The sequence below is a fragment of the Oncorhynchus mykiss genome, chromosome 2 (assembly GCF_013265735.2).
Source record: "Oncorhynchus mykiss isolate Arlee chromosome 2, USDA_OmykA_1.1, whole genome shotgun sequence".
NCBI lineage: Eukaryota > Metazoa > Chordata > Actinopteri > Salmoniformes > Salmonidae > Oncorhynchus > Oncorhynchus mykiss.
The window spans coordinates 86,038,655-86,056,137 of NC_048566.1; the positions used below are offsets into that span (position 1 = coordinate 86,038,655).

A 17,483-nucleotide genomic window follows, 5' to 3' on the forward strand; every position below is an offset into this window, starting at 1 on the left:
GTGCACCCATGACCAGCTCTGAAACCAGATTGCAGAGAAGGTATGGTGAAATTCGAAATGGTCGGTAATCTGTTTGTTGACTTGGCTTTCGAAGACCTTAGAAAGGCATGGTAGGATAGATATAGGTCTGTAGCAGTTTGGGTCAAGAGTGTCCCCCCCTTTGAAGAGGGGGATGACCGCAGCTGCTTTCCAATCTTTGGGAATCTCAGACGACACGAAAGAGAGGTTGAACAGGCTAGTAATAGGGGTGGCAACAATTTCGGCAGATAATTTTAGAAAGAAAGGGTCCAGATTGTCTAGCCCGGCTGATTTGTAGGGGTCCAGATTTTGCAGCTCTTTCAGAACATCAGCTGAACGGATCTGGGAGAAGGAGAAATGGGGAAGGCTTGGGCGAGTTGCTGTGGGGGGTGCAGTGCTGTTGACCGGGGTAGGAGTAGCCAGGTGGAAAGCATGGCCGTAGAAAAATGCTTATTGAAATTCTCAACTATGGTGGATTTATCAGTGGTGACAGTGTTTCCTATCTTCAGTGCAGTGGGCAGCTGGGAGGAGGTGTTTAGTGTCCCAGAACTTTTTTGAGTTAGTGTTGCAGGAAGCAAATTTCTGCTTGAAAAAGCTAGCCTTAGCTTTTCTAACTGCCTGTGTATAATGGTTTCTAGCTTCCCTGAACAGCTGCATATCACGGGGGCTGTTCGATGCTAATGCAGAACGCCATAGGATGTTTTTGTGTTGGTTAAGGGCTGTCAGGTCTGGGGAGAACCAAGGGCTATATCTGTTCCTGGTTCTACATTTCTTGAATGGGGCGTGTTTATTTAAGATGGTTAGGAAGGCATTTTTTAAAAAAATATCCAGGCATCCTCTACTGACGGGATGAGATCAATATCCTTCCAGGATACCCCGGCCAGGTCGATTAGAAAGGCCTGCTCGCTGAAGTGTTTCAGGGAGCGTTTGACAGTGATGAGTGGAGGTCGTTTGACCGCTGACCCATTACGGATGCAGGCAATGAGGCAGTGATCGCTGAGATCTTGGTTGAAGACAGCAGAGGTGTATTTAGAGGGCAAGTTGGTTAGGATGATATCTATGAGGGTGCCCGTGTTTAAGGCTTTGGGGAGGTACCTGGTAGGTTCATTGATAATTTGTGTGAGATTGAGGGCATCAAGTTTAGATTGTAGGGTGGCTGGGGTGTTAAGCATGTTCCAGTTTAGGTCGCCTAGCAGCACGAGCTCTGAAGATAGATGGGGGGCAATCAGTTCACATATGGTGTCCAGAGCACAGCTGGAGGCAGAGGGTGGTCTATAGCAGGCGGCAACGGTGAGAGACTTGTTTTTAGAGAGGTGGATTTTTAAAAGTAGAAGTTCAAATTGTTTGGGTACAAACCTGGATAGTAAGCCTGCAGAGTTCTGTCTATCTTTGCAGTAGATTGCAACACCGCCCCCTTTGGCAGTTCTATCTTGTCTGAAAATGTTGTAGTTTGGGATTAAAATTTCAGAATTTTTGGTGGTCTTCCTAAGCCAGGATTCAGACACAGCTAGAACATCCGGGTTGGCAGAGTGTGCTAAAGCAGTGAATAAAACAAACTTAGGGAGGAGGCTTCTAATGTTAACATGCATGAAACCAAGGCTATTACGGTTACAGAAGTCGTCAAAAGAGAGCGCCTGGGGAATAGGAGTGGAGCAAGGCACTGCAGGGCCTGGATTCAATTCTACATCGCCAGAGGAACAGAGGAGGAGTAGAATAAGGGTACGGCTAAAAGCAATAAGAATTGGTCGTCTAGAACGTCTGGAACAGAGAGTAAAAGGAGGTTTCTGGGGGTGATAAAATAGCATCAAGGTATAATGTACAGACAAAGGTATGGTAGGATCAATCAATCAATCAAATTTATTTTATATAGCCCTTCGTACATCGGCTGATATCTCAAAGTGCTGTACAGAAACCCAGCCTAAAACCCCAAACAGCAAGCAATGCAGGTGTAGAAGCACGGCGGCTAGGAAAAACTCCCTAGAAAGGCCAAAACCTAGGAAGAAACCTAGAGAGGAACCAGGCTATGTGGGGTGGCCAGTCCTCTTCTGGCTGTGCCGGGTGGAGATTATAACAAAACATGGTCAAGATGTTCAAATGTTCATAAATGACCAGCATGGTCGAATAATAATAAGGCAGAATAGTTGAAACTGGAGCAGCAGCACAGTCAGGTGGACTGTCAGGTGGATGTCAGGTGGATGTGAATACAGTGGAGGTAAACCTAGGTATTGAGTGATGAAGAGAGAGATATTGTCTCTAGAAACATCATTGAAACCAGGAGATGTCATTGCATGTGTGGGTGGTGGAACTAATAGGTTGGATAAGGTATAGTGAGCAGGACTAGAGGCTCTACAGTGAAATAAGCCAATAAACACTAACCAGAACAGCAATGGACAAGGCATATTGATATTAAGGAGAGGCATGCTTAGTCGAGTGATCAAAAGGGTCCAGTGAGTAGAGAGGTTGTTTGGGGGTCACAGCGATTTAGACAGCTAGCCAGGCCATCGGTAGCAAGCTAGCATAGGATGGAGGTCTGTTATTAGCCACCTCTTGCGTTCCGTCAGTAGATTAGTGGGGTTCCGTGTGGTAGAGGGGATTAATCCAAATCACACAACAACAAAAAAACAATAGATATAGTTAGAGGCCCAAGAATAAAAAATAAAAAAATAAATAATAATAAAAATAAATAAATTGTCCGATTGTCTATTCAGATAGCAGCCGATAAGACAGCTAACGGTTAGCGGGCCGCAGATGGGCGTTCAGGTAACGTCGCGACGGAGGAGCCAGCCGGATAACTCCTTCGGGTAGATAACGTTGGCTGTCCAGTTGTGAAGGCCCGATGGGGCTCCGCGTAGGCAGTAAAACGGGTCCGGATAGGTGATTGTAGCCCAGGAGTGATTGATGGAATTCTTCAGCTGGCTAGCTCCGGAATAATTGATGTTTGCTCCGGAATCGATGAAAGCCGATAGTCACACGGATAGCAGCTAGCTAGCCGCGAGAGCCGGGTATGAATGTTCAGAGTTAGCGGTTGAAATCCAGGGACATGGAGAGAAAAATTGGTCCGGTATGTTCCGTTCCGAGCCGCGCTGCGCCGTACAAAACTGGCCATAGATTTTCGAGCTAAAGGATAGCTGATGACCACAAACCGTGGTTAGCTGAATACTAACGATTAGCCAGTAAAGAAGCTAACTAGCTTCTGATTAGCTTCTGATTAGCTTTTGATTAGCTTCTGGATTAGCTTCTGGCTAGCTTCTGGCTAGTTTCTGGCTAGCTTCTTGGAGGATTACAGATTTGAGGTAAATAATACTTTTTTTATAAATATAAATTGGTGAGGCGGGTTGCAGGAGAGTGTTTTGAAGATGAGTTTATGGAAAATGTAAAAAATATATATATAAAAAGGTATGTGATTTTAAATATATATATATATATGACACGACAAGACGAGGACAAAAGACGTATGAACTGCTATGCCATCTTGGAATGTAATGTGTGATATCAGAAACTAAAACAATTATACAGTGAAAATGAATTTTAATGGAATGTTCCCAACCTCACCAGCTTGTAATTGAAGTCTAGGGAATGGCCTCCAGGGGGCTAGATGTGACTGCTTTACACAAAGCATGGAGGTGACCACAAGGCTATTCAACTCTGCCTGCATTGGCTTCCTAGTGTTATTAGTTCCCCAACTCCTTAAACCTCTGGCCAGGCAACATGATGGTTCAGATGGTATTCAACATGTCTTCTGAACTTGTTTGACAATGAAGTAGAGGGAGTGTAATGTAAAATAGTTGTGAAATACAGTATGTATCCCCTCTGTGTTTGAGTCAGTATTTAGAAATAATGCAGGATGTGTCTTTAAAGCCACAAATTCCCTGTTGTGTTCAACACACATTTGACCCTCAAAATAAAGTGATTCAACTGTCCATGTTACATTGAGTCAGTATCTGATACTACATCATATAATTAATAGTTGATACATCGTGTCATCATATTATTACAAGTGGAGCGAAAAACAAACAGGAGGATACTTTGTAGAAAAAATATCGGCTTCATAAAATCCAGAATGAAGTCTTGCCTACCATTGAGCGTCTCAGCATTCCTCCCGAAAACAGTCGCCTCCATCCTCCCATAATCTCTCTCCTCGCTCCATAGTATCCCTGAACGTCACAGCAGAGTCCCAAGTTCCTAAAAGTTGGGCAACGACTGAACATCAAGAATAGTGGACAAGTTGCTGCATAGATTTACGGGAGTTTTGTAGAAAAGGTAGGCCGAAAGTATTTCGCTATTCGATCTAATAATTTGCCGTTCTTGTATTTTTTTGGTGTGCCACATACTTTCCGCTTGTTTCCAAATGTAGCGCCGCAGCTCGCTATAACTGGACTACTAATATGTAAATCGTATTCAATGTATAACTTCCGCTTTATACAATGTTAAATGCGCCCACTGCATGAGTTTGCTTTTGAAAAACATAATGATTTGAAGTCCTCTCGCGGTTATGGTCTGTCTATCGAACCTAAATCAATGTGATAATGATGTTCCAGTCGAAATGATCACGACGTTGTGGCTTTTGACGTCCTGATGTTTTATACCGGCTTAGTTTCCATATAGGCTACTTTGATTTATGTGAATTGATATTGTGCCATGGTAGCAACGATTGCGTACATTTTGTCTTCGCTGTAAACATTTGGCTCTGTTGGCGAGAACCCTGCTGCTTTGACACATGGGCGAGGGGGAGGAGCCATTTGGAAGTACACTATGTATACAAAAGTATGTGGACACACCTTCAAATTAGTGGATTTGGCTATTTCAGCCACACCCGTTGCTGACAGGTGTGCACGAACGAGCACACCGCCATGCAATCGCCATATACCAACATTTACAGTAGAATGGCCTCACTGAAGAGCTCAGTGACTTTCAACGTGGCACCATCATAAGATGCCACCTTTTCCAACAAGTCAGTTCATCAAATTTCTGCCCTGCTAGAGCTGCCCCTGTCAGCTGTAAGTGCTGTTATTGTAAAGTGGAAATGTCTAGGAGCAACACAGACTCAGCTGTGAAGAACAGAACCACCGAGTGCTGAAGCGCGTAGTACATAACAAGCGTCTGTCCTTGGTTGCAACTCTCACTACCAAGTTCCAAACTGCCTCTGGAAGCAACGTCAGCACAATAACTGTTTGTCTGGAGTTTCATGTAATGGGTTTCCATGACCGAGTTGCCGCACACAAGCCTAAAATCAACATGCGCAATGCAAAGCGTCGACTGGAGTGGTGTACAGCTGCCATTGGACCCCGGAGCAGTGGAAATGCGTTCTCTAGAGTGATGAATCACGCTTCAACATCTGGCAGTCCGACAGACGAATCTGGGTTTGGTGGATGCCAGGAGAACTCTACATGCCCCAATTAGAACACGTATGCGGAGTTGAGCGGTTGGAAATCCCGCTCATTGCTCACCTGCGCTCCTTGTCCTTTCCTAAAAAAACACTCCCGGCCCAAATTCGCTCCATTCATTAAAATCACAATTTAACCACACCCATCTATTTTTGTGACTACCTGGACCTACCAATTGTTTTTTAAGTATTGAAACTAAACCATATGGATTTTAATTAAAAGTATTTTAATAAACATGACAAGGTGAACGTTAGAAGTGAACATAATTTAAAATAGCCTACATGTCATATTAAACAGCATATAAACACTTTAAATAGGTGAGGAGCCAAACAGGGAGCCTGAGAAGGAACGAAAATGAATAATTTATTATATATTATTTAAATTATTTCAAGACTATACGTTAAAAAGAAATACACTGTGAAGCATTTGCGAGTGCGACACAATAGGCTGGTGGGAACATAAAGAGCTCAGCATTTAATTAAACAACATTTCATTGTATTAAATTATTATAGTCTATACATTGCGCATAAAGGTTGTGACTTACTTAGAATTAAATACAAATTAAACATGAAATGACTTAGTGCCTTTGAATTCATTTTTAGAATACATTTTTAGAAAAACGAGTCTGGCCAGTCTGTGGCTTCTGGCTCATGTGATGGTGCCTGGAGAACAGGCCAGAAGCGGAGAATATCCTCTCCACACTTGCAAAGCCACTGGGGATGATAAACACCCCGTTGGCCACTCTTGCCAGGCTGGGCAGAGATGCAAAGTTTTTTTTAAACAATTGGTTTATATAGGTAGAGGTTTTTAGGCAAATTAACCCAATCAAAACGGAAAGCTCCTTGAATTTGGGAATATGCCAGGCCTATTGGGCCAAAATCAATTATGGCCCATTGTATATGTAACGGATGTGAAACGGCTAGCTTAGTTAGCGTGGGCGCTAAATAGCGTTTCAATCAGTGACGTCACTTGCTCTGAGACCTTGAAGTAGTAAATTTGTACTGTTACATATAGATAATAAAACGAAGATGAACGAAACTTTTAAGAGATCAGATTTTTAGTTTATAAATACTTTGCTACAATGACACACTTGGTTAACGACCCACCTCGTTACTTTCTTTTAGCATGTGCACGTAGTAAGTACACCATAATGCTTTTGGGATAAGTGTCTTCAGATTCCATAATGATTAGTTGTCGACACTACATCACCGCACTCCCTCTCTTCCTCTTGGTTCTCATCTTTGTAAGTCACCTTGATTTAGTAACTGTGTTTTACCAGTTTCTTTATGAAAATATTTAGCGAACTCCATGACAGTAACTAAAGCAAGGGGCTATGCTGGGGCGGGCATGACCTGAGCTCGTGAAGTGAGCACTACTGGAGCGGGCAAGAAGGCGAAAGCTCCTATACTTTTGAGAATCTCGCTCCACGCTCCAGTCAAATTAGGCACACTCCACTCTTCGCTCCGCTCTGCTCACATGCTCTGGCCATAATGCATAGTGCCAAAAACGTATGGATAAGAGCATCTGCTAAATGACTAAAATGTGAAATGTAAACTGTAAAGTTTGGTGGAGGAGGAATAATGGTTGGGGGTGTTTTTCATAGTTCGGGATAGGCCCCTTAGTTCGAGTGAAGGGAAGTCAGAACCCTACAGCATACAATGACATTCTAGACAATTCTGTGCTTCCAACTTTGTGGCACCAGTTTGGGGAAAGCACTTTCCTGTTTCAGCATGAAAATGCCCCGTGCACAAAGCGAGGTCCACACAGAAATGGTTTGTCGAGATCAGTGTGGAAGAACTTTACTTGCTTGCATAGAGCCCTGACCTCAACCCCATTGAACATCTTTGGGATGAATTGGAACGTTGACTGCGAGCCAGGCCTAATCGCCCAACATCAGTGCCCGACCTCACTAATGCTGTTGTGGCTGAATGGAAGCAAGACCCCGCAGCAATGTTCCAACATCTAGTGGAAAGCCTTCCCAGAAGAGTGGAGGCTGTTTTGCAGCAACAGGCAAACCAACTCCATATTAATGCCCATGATTTTGGAATGAGATGTTCCATGAGCAGGTGTCCACATACTTTTAGTCATGTAGTGTATTTTGAGTTCACAGAGATATAACGTTTTTAAACATCACTCATTGGCAAAGTGAAGAACGGTATTCTAACACAGTAGTAGACCTATTATTAGAGTATTTTTCAATTAGGAGGAATACTTCTAAACATATTTCCATATAGGGGTAGGCTTAATATAATACAAAATAATTCACCAGGCAAAGTAAATTGTATACCAGTGCCACATGACACAAATGTCCCAAATCATTTCTACCCCATAAATCTGTAGATAACTTCACACTTGTAATGTTAGACCTGCTGATGCAAGACTGTAGGCTACAGTGTTACCACTTTTTTCTTATTTTATAGTAAGCCACAATAACTGACCTTTTCATACTTATGCCCTCCTATTTTACCTTCATCAAAAGTAATTCTGTCCAATTTCATACGTTCCTGGAGATCAAACATAATTTGTTGATGGTGGATCTTAGACATTCAATCCACCTGTTGATGCTTAGGCCTATAGTTTCAACTCAGTGATTGGAGTGACACATTTACTCCGTTTGAGATTTGAGAGAACTGCTCCCATTGCTACACATAGGACTGTAGAGTTATTAGTCAAATAATCTGTGTGTTTTTTTCTGTTTCTATTAAAACTTCCCTGACCAGAGAACAAAGTAACAAAATAACAGGAACTGGGTTTTCCATTAGGCTCATTCTATAAACAGAGTTTGTCACAAATGTCAATTACAACTAAAAGTTTCCAAGGTTTTTTTCTAGGCTATTTCAGATGCTTTGCTCTTACCAGGAACTGAATGGCCAAACCAACAGCACTTACAAAAAAACGAACAATTTTAAACAACTTCAAATCATGACAAAGGGACTTTTATTGTCTATGTGGCCATGATTCTACCTACATACAAAGGCCTCTTTCCCTCTGCAAAATTGAGTGTGTTATTAATGTTTCAGCGAAATACAGAATTATTTTCGGTCCTATTGCCAGGGTCTATCTCTCCTCTTCTGTCCTTATCAGTTTTGCTCTGTTCTCGGCTAGTTTCTGTACAGTCCAGTTATAACATCATCAAATTAGCATCTCACTTCCCAACCTATTCTTCCTAACATTTAACAAGTATTGAAATTAACTAGGGTTAAGTTTTATGATCCTGTTATTAACGTGTATTAGGCTAAGAATCAACATCCAAGAATCATTCAGCCTGCTCAGTAATAAGCTGATTATCCCTTCGTAATAACACATTGTAAAAAGGGATTTTTACAAGTTCCTATGCTGAATATGCCTGCAGGGCCTACACTCCGTATGTATGAAACACATTGGTAGACACTGACAGACACAATATGTACAGTACCCTGGGCCATGGTTGTTCACTGAGCCTGTAGCAGCCAGTCAGAGAGCCTTGGGTTGATCTCCTTAGGGCCACATCTGCTCCATCCTGGGGGAAAAATGTCCTTCACCCTGAATGCTCCTGCTAGACCAGCTGAAATCTGCTCCCTAATGCTGTAGAGAGCAGGAAAATCACACCCCACCCTGCAAGCTACTTAAAGCTACTCAAGACCTTTAAACACACACATATTGGCCTAGCCCTAGGCCTGTATCTCGTGCTACTCCATGATGTTAACTGTAGCCGCATTTATTATTGAAGTCTGGCTCTAAGATAAGTTTAGCATGACCCCTGTGAGTGAAATTAGCTCAACGCCTTTCACCAAGAGCAGCTGAAAAAAGTGTTGTGGTAGCTAAGAAGCTATTCATCCACTAAGCTGTTCTTCCTGTTTAAAGCCTTGTATGCTATGCTCGTATCATACACTAAATTGCCAAAAGTATGTGGACACCTGCTCGTCGAACATCTCATTCCCAAATCATGGGCATTAATATGGAGTTGGTCCCCCTTTGCTGCTAAAACAGCTTCCACTCTTTTGGGAAGGCTTTCCACTAGATGTTGGAATATTGCTGCTGGGACTTGCTTCCATTCAGTCACAAGGGCATTAGTGAGGCCGGGCACTGATGTTGGGCGATTAGACCTGGCTCGTAGTCGTCTTTCCAATTCATCCCAAAGGTGTTCAATGGGGTTGAGGTCAGGGCTCTGTGCAAGCCAGTCAAGTTTTTCCACACCGATCTCGACAAACAATTTCTGTTTGGACCTTGCTTTGTACACAGGGGCATTGTCATGCTGAAACAGGAAAGGGCCTTCCCCAAACTGATGCCACAAAGTTGAAAGCACAGATTCGTCTAGAATGTCATTGTATGCTGTAGCGTTAAGATTTCCCTTCACTGAAACAAAGGGTCTTAGCCCAAACCATTATTCCTCCTCCACCAAACTTTAGAGTTGGCACTATGCATTCGGTCAGTAGCGTTCTCCTGGCATCCGCCAAACCCAGATTAATCTGACGGAATGCCAGATGGTGAAGCGTGATTAATCATTCCACTGAACATATTTCCACTGATCCAGAGTACAATGGTGGCGAGCTTTACACCACTCCAACCAGGGGCAAGTGTTTAAATTATGCAGTATTAGCAATAGCAAAATAAGAGTCTGGTAGTGGCAGTTGTGATGTGTGTAGCGTGAGTGTGTGTGTAGCACCGTTTAAAGTAGATGTCCTGGATGGGTGGGATCATGGCCCCAGTAATGTACTGGGCCATCATCACCACCCGACTGGCTCCAAGCAGCAAAGTCTAGCCCTTTATCTTTTGTCAATGTGTGAGTTAATCTCTTAGGCTACATAGCGTGAGTTCTTTTCTTTAATCAGTGGAATATTCTTAGTTATCTTTGTCTTTGGGCAAAGAGACCAATTAGGCTCCATGCTTTCATTGCTGAGTTGGATGTCCCTTCAGCTGTAATCATAATAAACATCATGACATTATTTGTTGTTACAAGTGTGGGGAAACGCACTGTAAAAGTTAAATGTGATGGCAAAAACGAAGTGTTGTATTCTCTCGTTATTTCTTGATGTTTTGCCCCTAGAGGGTAACAATCCTCAAACCACTTCCTGCACCGTAATTGAGGAAACTGTTGTGTTCTGGAATGCACATTATTGGATCACCATCCATAACTCACAGCAGGGTCGTCTGGTCCATGAAATCTCCTACTGGACCATTCATTATGAGGAGCTGAGGAGCACAAAAGCATTTCTCAGCCCTCAAGGTCAGAGTCCACACAGCTTCCCTCTAATAGTCTGCTGTAGCCAGCTGGGATGAGGAAAATGCAGTCTAGCTGTGGCTTCTCTAATCGGCCAAATCAATAAGCCAGATGACAGCTAACCTAGCTCGGAAAGTCTCCTTTGTGTCCCACCTGATAGTTCTACATCGTCTTGTTCTATGTTTTATGTTTACTCCCTTTTTATTTTTTATTTTTTGTTGTTGCTATGCCTTTAGTGTAGATGTGTTTCGTGGCTGACTTTTCAGAATTCTTGAAGGTGCTCATCGGTGTTAGAGATAGGATGAAGAGCGCTATGTACATTTTGTGTTTACTCTGGTATCCAGAGGATGAGACAGATAAGTGGGGTTTGATGCACATGGGTGAACACCTCACAGCGTGTATGACCTCTGACCTCTGACTGCTTATATTTTAATTTTTTTATTTCACCTTTATTTAACCAGGTAGGCCAGTTGAGAACAAGTTCTCATTTACAACTGCGACCTGGCCAAGATAAAGCAAAGCAGTGCGACAAAAATAACAACACAGAGTTACACGTAAACAAACGTACAGTCAATAACACAATAGAAAAGAAAAATAGAAAAATCTATGTACAGTGTGTGCAAATGTAGAAGAGTAAGGCAATAAATAGGCCATAGAGGCGAAATAATTACAATTTAGCATTAACACTGGAGTGGTAGATGTGCAGATGAGCATGTGCAAGTAGAAATACTGGGGTGCAGACGAGCAAGAGGGTAAGTAATAATATGGGGATGAGTTGGGTGTTCTATTTACAGATTGGCTGTGTACAGGTACAGTGATCGGTAAGAGTAGGGAGGTAAGGCAATAAATAGGCCATAGAGGCAAAATAATTACAATTTAGCATTAACACTGGAGTGGTAGATGTGCAGATGAGCATGTGCAAGTAGAAATACTGGGGTGCAGACGAGCAGACGAGGGTAAGTGATAATATGGGGATGAGTTGGGTGTTCTATTTACAGATTGGCTGTGTACAGGTACAGTGATCGGTAAGCTGCTCTGACAGCTGATGCCTAAAGTTACAGAGGGAGTTATAAGACTCCAGTTTCAGAGATTTTTGCAATTCACTCCAGTCATTGACATTAGAGAACTGGAAGAAAAGGCGGCCAAAGTAAGTGTTGGCTTTGGGGATTACCAGTGCAATATACCTGCTGGAGCGCGTGCTACGGTTGGGTGTTGTTATAGTGACCAGTGAGCAGAGATAAGGCTGGGCTTTACCTAGCAAAGACTTATACTTTCTTAGTTCTAAAAACGAAGACATTCTTAGTTCTAAAAAAAGTGTAGAACTAAGAACAGATATAGCCCTTGGTTCACCCCGGACGTGACTGCCCTTGACCAGCACAAAAACACCCTGTGGCGTACTGCACTAGTCCCCGCGATATGCAACTTTTCAGGGAAGTCAGGAACCAATATACACAGTCAGTTAGGAAAGCTAAGGCTAGTTTTTTCAAACAGAAATTTGCATCTTGCAGCACTAATTCCAAAAAGTTTTGTGACACTGTAAAGTCCATGGAGAATAAGAGTACCTCCTCCCAGCTGCCCACTGCACTGAGACTAGTCAACACTGTCATCACTGATAAATCCACGATAATCGAGAATTTCAATAAGACTTTCAATAAGGCTTTCCACCTGGCTACCCCAACCCCGGCCAACAGCTCTACACCCCCCTCAGCAACTGGCCCAAGCCCCCCCCCGTTTCTCCTTCACCCAAATCCAGATAGCTGATGTTCTGAAAGAGCTGCAAAATCTGGATCCCTACAAATCAGCTGGGCTAGACAATCTGGACCCTCTCTTCCTAAAATTATCCGCCGCCGTTGTTGCAACCCCTTTTTAACCTCTCTTTCGTGTCGTCTGAGATTCCTAAAGATTTTAAACGGCCGCAGTCATCCCCCTCTTCAAAGGGGGAGACACTCTGGACCCAAACTGTTACAGACCTATATCCATCCTGCCCTGCCTTTCTAAAGTCTTCGAAAGTCAAGTGAACCAACAGATCACCGACCATTTCGAATCCCACTGTACCTGCTCCGCTATGCAATCTGTTTTCCGAGCTGGTCATGGATGCACCTCAGCCACGCTCAAGGTCCTAAATAATATCATAACCGCCATCGATAAAAGACAGTACTGTGCAGCCGTCTTCATCGACCTGGCCAAGGCTTTCGACGCTGTCAATCACTGCATTCTTTGTGGTCCCTGTGCTTGTGTTAAAAATAACCACCCCGATATGTAATTAATATATATTTTTAGTGGTTGGGTAGCTAGACAATATTTTGTTGATTACACACAGTGGTTAATGATATGGTTCTTCGCTGTTATAAGCATACATAAGCAGAACCTAATTATGTATCGATTGAAAAGCTATCTGTCTCTCCCTCACGATCCCCCAATGCTTTTGAGAGTAGGCTGAAGTACTCACACAACAATGCTCACTTCCTGGTTGAGAGAGAAATCAAAACCTAACTATTCCTCATGCCTCATTGCAGTCTTACACCCCCTCTCTCTGCATAATTCAATTTAGTGAATTTACTCAATTTCGCCCACTTGGTAAAGTGTGTTCATGGGCTTGTCATCTGAGGAGACTGAAGAGAATGCTGCAGGCATTCTCTCACGGAAGCAGGGAGGGGAGGGTACAAAGCACAAATTCCCCAGTAATGAGAAGCACATCTTCAGTCTGATGCTGTTCAAATAAAACCCCACACCACTGTCATGGCTGTCATGGCTGTCATGGTGTGTCAAACTGAGACTGGGCCTCATAGCTAGGATAACACAGAGTCTTGTCCTCCGACCTTTTCCCATGGTGATAAGAACTCGGCCAGATGTTTGCAATACACACAAAGCCCCAGCCACATTACTTGAGTGAAGTGTGGTAGAAGGGGCTATACAGTAAGTGTACTAGGGCTGACCCCATTTAGTCGACTGGTAGATTGTTTGGTCGATAGGCTGTTGGTCGACCGAGATTTCTTTAGTCGGGCATTCGCAATTTTTTTTTCATGGAGCACAAGACATCTGTCTGATTCACGCCTGTCTCAGTAGACTAATTTATTGCGGAGGCCACGGGGATGGCACAGTCCATCACTCTGAGACATGATACTGAAAATGTATATGGTTATATTGTTAAAATAATGGTGCAACACTAATGACTCAATTCATTTGTAACAAATGCGCCTTCTCCTGTGTTGAATATGGTCGCTGTCCGCGGTTCTGAAACATAATCTTCAGTGCTCTGTAGAATTGGCTCCTTTCCCTATGATGCTATGTGCATAATTGCAAAATGAACCAGCATATTGGGTTTGAGAACAATGTGGTGGAAGCAGCAGCAGCAGAGACGAGGAAACAGCTCTTGTTTTAAGCCCTTTTCGGATGGGATTAGTTTTACTGGGGGTGGTCAGGTAATGTAATTATGTGCACAAGCACAAAACACCACATCTGTCAATTTTGTTCCGTCCGAATCTGCCATGTCAGTAATCTGTACATGGCAGGAGAGTAACAATTCCAGACAGAATAACTCCAAGGTCCTCTGATAATACTAGTCCTGTGCGTTTTGAGAGAAATGTCTATGTTTGGCAGGTGTTGCTCAAGATTTCAGCAAGAAAACAATATCTGATTCGATACATTGAAATAAGTTTTACGAATAGCCTATATATGAACAGCCTACATGTATCAACTTTCCCAGTGAATGCTTTTGTTCATATGTTTTGTGCGTATGAGTTGAATATTTTCAAATGCATCAGTAAAAAACATTGCGCCTATTTATTGTAACCCTTGCTGTTAATAGATCGCAAAGCAGCATACAACTGACCTAAACATTTGGAAATTACAAGCTCACTTTCACATCCATTGCCTTAAAAGGCATCTCAAGTGCAAGTGCACTGTTTAGCTCACATCTGAAGGCTTGGAGGCATTTAGGACGTCTACTGCGGATCGTACACTTCCTCAATTCAAATATTATTGCGACACTATACCAAATATGGTTAGGTATTGTTTAGAAAGTTGGGAACCACGCTCAAGCCTCCCCAGCTTCTCCTTCACCCAAATCCAGATAGCAGATGTTCTGAAAGAGCTACAAAAACCTGGGCCCGTACAAATCAGCTGGGCTAGACAATCTGGACCCTCTCTTTCTAAAACTATCCGCCGCTATTGTTGCAACCCCTATTACCAGCCTGTTCAACCTCTCTTTCGTATCGTCTGAGATCCCCAAGATTGGAAAGCTGCCGCGGTTATTCCCCTCTTCAAAGGGGGTGACACTCTAGACCCAAACTGCTATATACCTATATCTATCCTGCCCTGCATCTCTAAAGTCTTCGAAAGCCAAGTTAATAAACAGATCACTGACCATTTCAAATCCGACCGTACCTTCTCCGCTGTGCAATCCGGTTTCCGAGCTGGTCACGGGTGCACCTCAGCCACGCTCAAGGTTCTAAACGATATCTGTTGGGGAATAATCAGAATTAGGTGGTAACATTAGGTAAGATGTTTTATATTCATCATAAGTTACTTCTCATCAATAATGTTATTTTTGTATAATACTGTGGCAGGGTTGCAGTATCTGTTCTATGTCAAGACTAAGTTGTTTGGGCCGGAGAGAGGGGAGAGGTCAAGCGTGTATCTCTTGGCTCCACAATGTCTGTGTGCCAGTCAGTGTGTCTCTGTGATCTTGTCAAGATAGGATGGATTTGATATATGCCTGTTGATATGGAGGATTGGTTGTATTTAGAATTGGTTGTATATAAATGACAATTTGATATATATCATAGGGTGGGGGTAATGTCTTAGTACCATTTTGTACCAAGGATGAAATAAGAGCTTTGTTTAGGAGACCAAACTGAACGATAATTTATAGCCAACTCTGTCTGGCTAGGGGATACTCCTCTCTGAAGTAAAGTCATTTCTATGTGTAAGTTCCATAAGACCTGTGGTTTGTCATGTCGTCTAGGGGGGGTGGATCTTTTCTATTAAAGGATCTCAGTTGCAATGTAGAGGGGGCTCTCAGAGAATTCATTGATAGACACTGAATTGATCTGAGAGTCACAGGGTTGTGATAGAGCTCATATAATTAAACATGGACTTTGTGATAACTAACTCTGACTTGTGTGTGGTTTGCTGCCATGATTTGGTAAATAGAGGAAATTTCCACAACATATCTTAACCGCCATCGATACAAGACAGTACTGTGCAACCGTCTTCATCAACCTGGCCAAGGCTTTCGACTCTGTCAATCACCGTATTCTTATCGGCAGACTCAACAGCCTTGGTTTCTCTAATGACTGCCTCGCCTGGTTCACCAACTACTTTGCAGACAGTGTCAAATCGGAGGGTCTGTTGTCCGGACCTCTGGCAGTCTTTATGGGGGTACCACAGGGTTAAATTCTCGGGCCCACTATTTTCTCTGTATATATCAATGATGTCGCTCTTGCTGCGGGTGATTCCCTGATCCACCTCTACGCAGACGACACCCTTCTGTATACTTCTGGCCCTTCCTTGGACACTGTGCTAACTAACCTCCACACGAGCTTCAATGCCATACAACACTCCTTCCGTGGCCTCCAACTGCTCTTAAACGCTAGTAAAACTAAATGCATGCTTTTCAACCTTTCGCTGCCCGCACCCGCCCGCCCGACTAACATCACCACCCTGGACGGTTCTGACCTAGAATATGTGGACAACTATAAATACCTAGGTGTCTTGCTAGACTGTAAACTCTCCTTCCAGACTCATATTAAACATCTCCAATCCAAAATCAAATCTAGAATCGGCTTTCTATTTCGCAACAAAGCCTCCTTCACTCACGCCGCCAAACGTACCCTGGTAAAACGGACTATCCTACCGATCCTCGACTTCGGCGATGTCATCTACAAAATAGCTTCTAATACTCTACTCAGCAAACTGGATGCAGTCTATCACAGTGCCATCCGTTTTATTACCAAATTACCTTATACCACCCACCACTGCGACCTGTATGCTCTTGACGGCTGGCCATCGCTACACATTCGTCGCCAGACCCACTGGCTCCAGGTCATCTATAAGTCTATGCTAGGTAAAGCTCCGCCTTTTCTCAGCTCACTGGTCACGATAACAACACCCACCCGTAGCACACGTTCCAGTAGGTATATCTCACTGATTATCCCCAAAGCCAACACCTCATTTGGCCGCCTTTCCTTCCAGTTCTCTGCTGCCAGTGACTGGAACGAATTGAAAAAATTGCTGAAGCTTGAGACTTATATTTCCCTCACCAACTTTAAACATCAGCTGTCTAGGCAGCTAACCGATCGCTGCAGCTGTACACAGTTCATCTGTAAATAGCCCACCCAATCTACCTACCTCATCCCCATACTGTTTTTATTTACTTTTCTGCTCTTTTGCACACCAGTATCTCTACTTGCACACCATCATCTGCTCATTTATCACTCCAGTGTTAATCTGCTAAATTGTAATTCTTCGCTACTATGGGCTATTTATTGCCTACCTCCTCATGCCTTCTGCACACACTGTATATAGACTTTATTTTTTTCTACTGTGTCATTGACTTGTTTATTGTGTTATTGGCTTGTTTATTCCATCTTATTCCATGTGTAATTCTATGTTGTTTGCTTTATCTTGGCCAGGTCGCAGTTGTTAATGTGAACTTGTTCTCAACTAGCCTACCTGGTTAAATAAAGGTTAAATAAATATAATAAAAAATTTAAAAAATCAGTGTAGCCCTGTTATCGCTTGGACTTGTTGAAATATCTTCACGCCTAGAAAAAAACCTCCAGGCTTCCATCATAACTGTCAATTTATTGGAAAAAAGAAAGAATTACAGGGGGCAGTTTGGAGCAAACGAAACCCGTCCAAATTGTCCTCAGGTACAG

The 17,483-nt window shown here is 43.0% G+C and overlaps 1 protein-coding gene across 1 annotated transcript in view; it reads left to right on the forward strand.

Annotated features, from left to right (window-relative positions):
• The first annotated feature begins 4,145 nt into the window (after positions 1-4,145).
• The window catches only part of LOC110498335 (solute carrier family 45 member 3-like), a 68,428-nt gene continuing 55,090 nt past the window's right edge, over positions 4,146-17,483 (forward strand). Inside the window, exon 1 of the mRNA XM_036957747.1 lies at positions 4,146-4,278. The gene's annotated coding sequence lies outside the window, so the exon portion shown is untranslated. The remainder of the gene's footprint in view (positions 4,279-17,483) is intronic.